Here is a 10,350-nt window from a genome sequence, read left to right as displayed (position 1 = left end):
TACTATTCACCATAACCAAGTTATGGAAACAGACAAGATGTCCTTTGGCAGAGGGATGGTTGGCAAAAGTGTGTCATATATACAGAATTGGATTGCACCTATCCATTATGAGGACTGTTACATTATTTGCAAAGAAATGGATAGATCTAAAAATATGTTAAGTAAACGAAGTCAGAGCCATACACACAAAGGACCCATGTTCAATCTCATATTTGGAACCTAGAACTTTATACAAGTTTACAAAACAATAGTAACCAAATCATGCTGTTTGCACAGGAGCATTTAAATGGTGTATTTTCTTATAAAATTGATCTTTTAATCCAACAAAATGAATACCGGGAAACTATCACTTTGAAGATGTGAGGGGAAGTCAAAGGGAAGGAATAAAGAGAGTTATGGAGTAAGAGTGAAGACATTATATTTAATGCAAATAATATGAAACTAGAAAAAATTGAAGTGTGGTGAGGTTTGGAAGGGCAGAGAAAAGTTATATAAAGATCCATTATACTTTAAAAAGTCATTTATTGAATGGAAATTCCCATGTACAACTAGTTAAGATAAGAAAAATACGATTAAAAACAATGGATGCATTTGATCTTAAACTGTGTTCTCTTAAACCATGAATCAATATAATAGTTTCCTCCTCAGAAATTTTCTTTGAATTTTTTTTCCTCATAGTGACAGGAAAGTGATCAGTGCAATGAATATTAATACATGAAATTGCACATATAAAATCAACGTAAAAATGTTAGAATTCATCACATCGTAAAATAACAGGTAGAATGTACCAAATGCTAATTGATTGTTTTTCCAAGTACTTTACCTATTGTATCTAATTTAATCCTCACAATAATTGCATAAAGTGGAAGTACTTACATTTTTAATTCTCAGATGATGATATTGAAGTCTTCAGAGTTGTAATTACTACTACAACATTGCACACATTGTAAGTGTTAGCCTGAGGTTCATCTCCCACTGTCAATAAACCACATTCTATTTTATGACTAAAATACCAGCACTTAGTCTACAAATAATAGGAAAATTCCCCAGAATTATTGTGTACACTCATAATATTTCTCTTTAACATTGTTAGAAAATAGGGGACTGTAATATGAAAACTCAAAGTTCATAATCAATGCATACCTCCCTGGTGAAATGAACTGCTAAAGTATAAGATTCATGATTTCTAGCTCAAAATAATTGAAATCATATTTTATCCCTTCACTCAACACTGCACTGCCTGGATCCTATCTCTGTTTAACACAGTCTTACTGAAAGAATGAACTCCCCAATTCCTGATGGAAACAGACTGCATGTCTTATGGACCAATCATTTCCACATTGTAGCTCAGCTAAATTGTTTATCATTTTAAATATTTTGATTGCTTTTTATATCCAATATTTTGAGAGAAAGGTACTACTTTACAATGCTGTTAGAGCAAGACTGATATAAAAATCACCTTTGACCCTAGATAAATATTTTACCTTTCCTATACCCAACAATGCACTCTGGCCTATCATTAATGTTAGGAACGAGAGGTTAAAAATCATAGACACCAAGACCTAAGCATGAATTAAAGACTTTCCAACTTCTGAATACAATTGGTTTAAAAAGATGTGAAGGGCTGGGAAGGTGGCTCAGCGGTAGAGCGCTTGATTTGCATGCATGAGGCCCTGGGTTCGATTCCTCAGCACCACACAAGCAAAAAGAAACAAGCCAGAAGTGACGGTGTGGCTCAAGTCGTTGAGCACTAGCCTTGAGCTGAAGAGCTGAGGGACAATCCCCAGAGTTCAGGCCCCACTACCAGACTCCCTCCCCCCAAACAAAAGACATCAATACTACCACATTTTTCAAAATTTGTTATGATACTGAAGATTCAATTATAATCTATTATTATAAAAATAACTGAAGCACAGTGACACAAAAAATAATTTAACTGCATCATATACATTCAAAGACAGTGCTAATAGAAAACAAAATTATAAGGATGTTACCCAATTCACTTACATTATTTTATTCTATTTCTTTTAGTTTCGAAAAAACTGACTTTTCATAAAATGATGCAAAAAAAAAGCCTATATGCCCACTTACATTTTCAGCTCTTAACAATATTTGTTTCAGAAATATCTTTAGCTGTATAGTCAATGAACAACATAATACTAATATTTAAAGGGTTTTCAGAAATTGCAAGACTCGCTCTGGGATATTATATTGGAAAAGATATTCAAAAAACATTATTTGTTAAAGTTGTGATAGTTACTCCCACAAAAAACTATTAATGAAGAAACTTTTGTATGTAAAACACAACTACAAATGCATCCACAATCTGGAGGTGACACATGTTTTTTTGTTGTATTTTTTGAAATATATATCTAATAAGCAAAGCCACAATACTGATTTTCAGTCAATATGATGGGATATTCAAACCTAAAAAATATGGGGTTGATTATCTTAGTGTGAATAGATACGATCTTACAAAGAAAGTTACTTTCAACAGACCGGAAAGAGTATATCCACCTTGAGTTTCACAGGAATAACCAGAGAGTAATAACTGTTTGGTCAAGTCAGTCAAAATCACTCCATGAGTATATCTTAAAAGTATGACCAATTTAAGAGGTCAAATACATATTTTGTATTGACAGTCATCTTATAGCAACAACTCATTACCTAATTATATGTGTTTCTTTTTACCTAACATATACTAAGACCTGAAAATGATCTCTTATATCTAACTTAATTTTGTAAATGTTTTAATTATGATGATGTTATTATTTAACAAGTAAAATGTACAGAAGGGTGGTTCCACTGAAATGACAGGACAGAACACTGATAAATAAAAAAAATTGCAACATAGCTCTTTTCAGCCTCTCTCTGTTCTTATTGGCAACCAACAATGCAACAACACACACACACACACATATAAACACATGTGTGCACATGTACACACACATACACACACATGCCAAATTCAGGGTTTATTGTAAAAAAAAGTTCAAATACAATATTAGTGATTAGGACAAATGATAATTTGCCTTATTACAAAATAATACATAATCCAGTCACCATGATTGTTACATTTTACCTGCCATTCCACACGTGACCACTTAATTTATTTTAGGTAATTAATTAGCTAATTCATTTCTTCATTAGTTTAGTACTAATATTAGAGCTTGAACTCAGGACCTGACTCTGTACCAGAATTTGTTCTTTGTTTTGTTTTAGTTTTCTCAAGGCTAGCATCTTACTGCTTGTACCAGAGCTCCATTTCTAGCTTTTGCTGGTTACTTTCAAACCAGAATCTAATGGACTTTTTTTTCTTGGTCGGGTTTCAAACCATAATTATCAGATTTAATCTTTCTGATTAGCTAGGATTAAAGACCTGAGCCACCCGTGTGGCTCCTATTTTTTCCTATACTTATCTAATGCACATACCCAGATAGTAATTTAAAACTGAGAGTATAGAAGCAAGATGTGCAGTGATTATATTGTCCTGCCAGAAACTCGTTAGTAATGTAAATTTCTTCTTAAGACCATACACAAAAATACTTAAGAAGAAATCTGATGAAGTGTGTGTTTATGTGTGTATGTGTGTGTGTGTGTGTGTGTGTGTGTGTGTGTGTGTGTGTGTGTGTGTGTGTGTGTGTGTGTTGTTGCAATATGTTCCACATATAAGCACTGTGCAGGGGTGTCCAGCCATTCACAGTAATTGAGTGCATATCTGCCTTGAGCTACAAATTCATGGACAATGTCTAAGTGTCCACTCTCGGCTTCCCAATGAAGAGGGGTATACTCATCCTCATCCCTAGTATTCATATGAGTGGCCTTATTGGAAAGTGGCCTCTGCACTATAGTAAGCTGCAAGGCATGCACTCTACCACTGAGTCACCTTCCCAGGCCAAGGATTAAGATACTTGTCTGTAATTTGGTCAAAGGTATGTTTCTTTATGTAGGCTATTAAAAATATATTTACTAATTTCAAGTAAATACATAAACTCTATTTCATCTCTTTTATCAAATAAAAAAATAAAATTGTTTGCTTTGTAAATTCATCAGAAACATGGATTTTCTGGCTAGCTAAGTCATTGCACATCGGTATCTCTCTTCCTCTCTCTCTTTCATGATTCTCATAGACAATATGGTTGCTCCATAATTATCCTAATCTATTTTGCTTTCATTTTTTTGGTTGCATCATTTCACTTTCTTCTCTGCCATTTCCCAAACCAGAACCACATGAACAGAACCATCCAGAAGTGGTTCTGTGGCTCAAGTGGTAGAGTGCTTGCCTTGATTTGAAGAGCTCAAGGACGGTGCCCGTGCCCAGAGTTCAGGCCCCATAACTAATTTTTTAAAAAAAGAATCTAATTCCTTGATAAATCTAGGAACAGATCTGACTGAAATCAGTTGAATCACACTTTTCCTGCACAATGAAGGAATAGGTGCAGGCTAGGAAAGCAGCTAGAGAAGGCAGGCTGATTGTATCTATGACAAAGCTTTGTGGAAAATGGTATCGAGGATTACTTACTGGTATTCCACTTGCACTGGAAGCATGATGCTGAACTGTTGATTGGTGATTCTGAACTATTGCTTTGATCATTATATTCTCCAAGAGGAAAAAATGAAACAATTGATATCAAAGGACTACTAACACATTTTGACTTGTCATTAAGCATCTTCAATCATCAAAATCAACAGAAGACAATAGACAGGCTTACTTTTTTAGATGAAAACAAATGTCTTTAAAAAAAACACGGAATTGGAAGATGGCGGAGGAGAAGATAGAAGCTAAACAAGCTCTAAAATAGAAAGCAGTTTTAGAGTTGCAGTGAATAGTCCTAAGCCAGAGAATCACATCAAGAATGCCTTCATAGGACAGAGAGTTAGGCCAGAGAGGGAAAATCCAGGCAAGGAGAAAGCTCTGAGCACTTGCCAGCAGCCGCTGCCTCAGAAGCAAAAGTGGCAGCGGTGGCCTCAGTCGCCATACCTAAATCACAGAGAGTCCGGGAAGAAGGAGCCAGACAGGGCAGGTGAGCGGATTCTACACAACACCAGCAAGAACCGACAAGGAACAGTCATCTTCATCCTGCAGTTTGCAGACCAGAGACAACGCAGGAACCAAGACTCAGCGTGAGTAGAAGCCTGACATCCTCACTCTCCAACTCAGGCCTTGGAAGAAATCTAGAGTCATTTAGCATGTCACAAGAAACTAACTGACCTGGCAGACTCAGCTCCACCCAGCTAGGGCACCAGCCCCAGGAGTGGCTTTCTTCACTGGGTAATCAGAGCCATAGGCTGCTCCTCCCTTTAGCAGCCTTGATAATCAATTGAAATTCAGTAAACAGAAACTCTGAGAATGGCTCCAGCCTGAGTGCTGTGAGTTTCTCACAAACCAGCCCCCGGGAAAAGCTACTGTTTGCTAAAAGGCCTCAACTCTACCCAGAACCTAGCCTCATCACAACATCTCCAAACATGAAGAAAAAGTCATATCCCTCTTTTGTGATACTCAAAGGAGATCTGCCTAACATTGAACTAACCTGGGAAGAGGATCACAAAACCCTGGGTAAGGCAGTGCATATTTCTGCCTGTTCAAATTGACTTAATAAACTAACCAAAGAAGTGAAGGATCTCTATGATGAAAACTTTAAAAACTTTAAAAAGTTAATCAAAACAGAACTTAGAAAATGGCAAAAACTCCCATGCTCCGGGATTGGAAACATTAGCATGGTGAAAATGGCAATACTTTCCAAGGCTATCTACAAATTCAATGTGATACCTATCAAAATTCCAACCTCGTTCTTGAAGGAAATAGGAGTGGCAGTCCAAAAATTCATATGGAACAGTAAAAGACCCCGAATAGCAAAAACGCTCTTCAAAGGAAAGAACACTGCTGAAGGAATATCAATACCAAATTTCAAACTCTACTATAAAGCCATAGTAATCAAAACAGCTTGGTACTTGAACAAGAACAGACCTCAGGACCAATGGAATAGAATTGAAAACCCAGAAATGAACCTACAGTCCTATAGCGAACTAATATTTCAAAAGACAACTAAAAAATTAGAATGGAAGAAAGACAGCCTCTTCAATAAATGGTGCTGGAAAAATTGGTTAACTACTTGTAGAAAACTAAAGCTAGAGCCTTATCTACCACCCTGCACCAGAATCAACTCCAAATGGATCAAAGACCTTGGAGTCAAAGCAGACACTCTGAAAACATTACAGGATGGAATAGGGGAAACCCTAGATCTCTTTGGCGCAGGCCTACATTTTCTTAATAGAGACCCAGAAACACAAGAAATCAAAGAAAGATTGAACAAATGGGATTGCATGAAGTTGCAGAGCTTCTGCATGGCAAAGGACATAGCCAGCAAGATCTATAGAAAGCCAACGGATTGGGAGAAGATCTTCACAAGCTATACAACGGACAAGGATCTCATATCTAAAATACACTTGGAACCCAAAAAATTAAATCCCCCAAGAGCAAATCCTCAAAGAAACAAATGTCCAATAAATAAGTGGGCTAAAGACTTAAAGAGAAACTTCTCTGAAGAAGAAAGATGGATAGCCAATAGACACATGAAGAAATGCTCAACCTCCCTAGCCATAAAAGAAATGCAAATCAAAACAACATTGAGATACCACCTCACCCGAGTTAGAATGGCAAAAATCAAGAACTCTAACAACAACAGATGCTGGAGGGGGTGTGGACAGGAGGGAACCTTATTTCATTGATTGTGGGAGTGTAAACTTGTTCAACCACTTTGGAAATAGTATGGAGGTTCCTCAAAAGACTCCACATAGATCTCCCCTATGACACCCAGCAATCCCACTTTTGGGCATTTACCCAAATGTTTACAAACAAGACCACACTAAAGCTACCAGCACAACTATGTTTATTGCAGCATTATTTACCATAGCTAAGTTATTGAACCAACCCAGATGCCCCTTACTATATGATTGGATCAAGAAAATGTGATATATATACACGATGGAATTCTATGCCTCCATCAGAAGAATGACATTGCCCCATTTTTTAGGAAATGGAAAGACTTGGAAATAATTATATTAAGTGAAGTAATCCAAGCCCAAAGAAACATAGGTCCCATGGTTTCCCTTATTTGCAATATCTAGTATATGTATGATTCAAGCAGAAAAGCTCAGATTAGGTGAAGTTAGGAAAATGAACCCTAAGCTATGTATTTAAATGTTTATTTTTCTTTCATGCATTTGTTTTTAACATATTTATAAGATTATTTCTTTGTTGCTTTGTATGTCCCTCCCCATAGTATAACCCCTGCTTTCACTGTATTTGATGTCAGCATCATTTGTGGAGGGAGAGGGGAAAAACAAGTCATTTAAATAAGGATACAAGTGGACCCGTTGCCACAATGAGAAGTACATGTTGTCAGTTGAAAATGAACTTTACAACTTTAGTTGGGGGGGGGGGAAGGATTGGGTAGGGAGACTAGGGGAGGCTGCGAAGGGATGGGAAATGTAAACAAAGGATGAGGCTACAATGCTTGATAAGAAATGTAATCACTATCTTCCCATGTAATTGTAAACCCTCTGTACAGTATTTTCACAATAAAAAAAAACGAAAAACAAGGTATTTAAGTAGTCATGCAAAGGACTTCTATTTTACTACTGCATTATACATTTTTTTCTAATGTTGAGAACCAATAAATAATGGATGTATTAGAAAGCTCTTAAAGCTCATATATTGAATAGTAAGTTCTCTTACACTATATCATTGTATTTCCCAAATCATTTACATAGAAGGCATTGTTTCCTATTTTCTCATTCCTAGAATAAGCTGCACATGAAGACACCACTGGTCCTCATTTTCAGTCTGTGCATTTGAATACAGAGGAACGTCTTTCCTCTGCTCTCTATCAATTCCCTCCTCTCCAGTTAGAATAATTTAAAATAGTAAAAATGAAAAAACAGAAAATAAATCATGGTGAAAAAACATGCAGGAAATTCACCAGATTTTTCTGACCAGTTCAACCAACGTGAACTATTCGGGAAATACATGGACACCTCATTCCCACTGGTACTCAAAGTCTCTTGTTAGGCAATTCTGATGACGACCATCAACTAGATGAAAACGTGAGGAATGGTATCAATTGCAAGAAAATAATGGAGAAGAATGCAAGCAAATTTCTTCTTTGGGCTTACTGCATTGCAGAGACTACTTTTCAAAAAGGCCACTCATATGAATACCAGGGATGAGGATAAGTATACCCCTCATCATTGGGGAGCCTAGAGTGGACATGTAGACATTGTCCATGAGTTGGTAACTGAAGGCAGATATTCATGCAATAACTGTGAATGGTTTGGCACCGCTGCATAGTACTTATATATGGATTAATACCTGAATGGATTCTTTCTTAATTCATCATGATGCAGATACCAATCTCCAAACTAAAGGCCTCTTGACCCCCTTGCATCTTGCTGCTGGGAATAGAAATAGCAAAGATATGCTGTATCTCCTTCTGTTGAACCATAATTTCAAACCGGGTCTGAAGAACAACTTGGAAGAAACTGCATTTGATTTTGCCAAAAGGATAAGTATGTATCACTACCTCTTTGAAGTTATGGAAGGCTGTACAAATTATTCTCCTACATAGTAATGGTTTGGTTAATTTCTTAAATTTCAAAAGTGCCATTCCATCTTTTGTGTCCCTACAAAATATTTTCATAATAAAAAGCAACAGCAATATCTTAATTTAAAAATTCATGGATTCCATGGTATTCTTCCATGTGAATTGCCTCACTTTGATGTCAAAATGTATTCAAGAGTTGTTTGTATGCATCTATAATGATTTCTGCAGAGTTAGGGTTTTTTTTTTAATTTTACCTTATCTGTTGAAATGAATAGTATAGAAACTAAAGTTATTCCTGGTGCTTGTCTGAAAAAAAGTATATCAAAGTTTGTATAAAGTCCATAATCTATTTCATTATCTTCTAGATATAATACTTTGAAGTCTACATTTTTATAATATATAGGTTCATTAATAAATGTCTCCTTTCAGATTACATTCCATATAGAAAAAGATAAGATTCCTTTTTTCCTAGGTCCTTATAGTATTTTATTTCTTTGGGATAAGATGACAATATTATCTAATTTCAAGTTTTGTAAAGGTTATGCTATGTAAGAGCCTTTGTAAAGTGAAGATTTAATACACTGATGTCAAACTAACCTTTAATTCTATGAATTACATGTATTGTTACACTTGTATTTTTGTAATCAACTTTTTAATAACTGCTTTTCATTTCTTGCATTTGAAGAATGAAAAATATGGAATAGTTCACGAATTTTTGTATCATCCTTCTGCAAGTGCCATGTTAATCTCTGTATTGTTGTCATTTGGTTAGGCCTGCTGCTGAAGCATGTAGTATCCTCTAAATTTAAGTAGTTAATGATGCAATCTTTATACAGGCATATATCTTTGGTTGCCTATTTGTAACAAGGAGCCCTTATTGTTCCTAAAATGCTATTGATCTTATTTCTCTAAATTTCTGTGTATAGTGGGAAAAACTTACATTGTTTGGTCGATTGCTCACATTTGCAATTTTTGTCAATGACTATTTTGTTGTTTTCATTTTAAATTTGATCATATTTTGAAGTCTTTATAGCTAAGTCCAAAGGTGATGCCTTTTCAAGTACTCACTAATCAACTGAGTTAGCTTTGTGGAGCTAATGGATTCAAAGGAAGTCTTGCTTAAGAGCTACTTCTAAACTTCTGCATCTTAAAAGTTCGCAAAGGAGTCTCACTGGCACAAATGTCTTCCTGACGCTTTACCCTTCTCCCATGTAGAAACAAACCAATCAGAATATCTTACCCTGACAGCATAGATTGTCTTACTGGAACAAAACTAATCTTAGTTACAAGGGTCCATAGAGCGATTAACAGTTCAGACCGAATTGTTCAGAATAGAAGGTATTTTATCAAAATATAATTGTGTATTATACCTATCATTTCAAAAGTAGCTAAAGCCAAGAAGTTGAAAAAAGTGTTCATATGCATGATTACCTAATATCCTGGTCTGTCTACCATCCAACCAGGCAGGAACTTACACTACTGACTTTCTATCACCAAATATTTCCATAAAACTTGGAGAAGTCCATAGGTTTCTCCTCGATATTAGGCTTAAATTATTAATATTTTAATCACAGTGTTTCCTCTTGCCTCCAGGCTTACAAATGGTAAAGTTTTAGGTCTAACTCTACCAAAAACTGAGGTAGAGATAATGGAATAATACTTTAAAACAGAGTTGCCATTGATACCCTAACCACAACAGAACAATGCATAACAATTTCCTATATTATAAGTACTTATATATTTTATA

General features: G+C 35.7%; 1 pseudogene; it reads right to left on the bottom strand.

Moving 5' to 3' along the window:
* Positions 1-9,292: 9,292 nt before the first annotated feature.
* LOC138810414 (U6 spliceosomal RNA) lies at positions 9,293-9,392 on the bottom strand (annotated as a pseudogene).
* Between the last annotated feature and the right edge of the window lie 958 nt (positions 9,393-10,350).

Source organism: Dipodomys merriami, unplaced genomic scaffold (assembly GCF_024711535.1).
Source record: "Dipodomys merriami isolate MVZ:Mamm:240054 unplaced genomic scaffold, mDipMer1.0.p SCAF_1030, whole genome shotgun sequence".
NCBI lineage: Eukaryota > Metazoa > Chordata > Mammalia > Rodentia > Heteromyidae > Dipodomys > Dipodomys merriami.
The sequence above is the reverse complement of the archived record's forward strand: the minus strand, read 5'-3'. Positions and strand labels throughout refer to the sequence as shown.